The sequence below is a fragment of the Sinocyclocheilus rhinocerous genome, unplaced genomic scaffold (assembly GCF_001515625.1).
Source record: "Sinocyclocheilus rhinocerous isolate Xijiao unplaced genomic scaffold, SAMN03320098_v1.1 scaffold1724, whole genome shotgun sequence".
Lineage (NCBI taxonomy): Eukaryota > Metazoa > Chordata > Actinopteri > Cypriniformes > Cyprinidae > Sinocyclocheilus > Sinocyclocheilus rhinocerous.
The window spans coordinates 245326-245684 of record NW_015626034.1 but is presented as its reverse complement, the minus strand read 5'-3'; positions in this window follow the sequence as shown (position 1 = coordinate 245684).

Genomic DNA, 359 nt, shown 5'->3' with positions numbered 1-359 from the left:
TCAGACATGGATGCATAAACTACCCCTAAATGAATCGCGGTTTGTTTAGCATCTCAACCGATTTGAATCGTCACATATTTGAATCGATTTTCAACCGGCTCGCGGTTAATCGTTACATCCCTAATGGAGAGACAATAAAATATTGATTTTCTCTGGTTTAGGCTGGCAGTAAAGACAGGGTTCTCCTGTACAGATAAAAGTAACATTTCTACAAGGGAAAGAAAAGCGCAACACGCTCAAAACATTGGAGATGATAGTGGACTTCAGGAGAAACCCCCCTGCTCTCCCTCCACTCACCATCATGAACAGTTCTGTGACTGCAGTGGAGTCATTCAGGTTCCTGGGCACCACTATCTCTC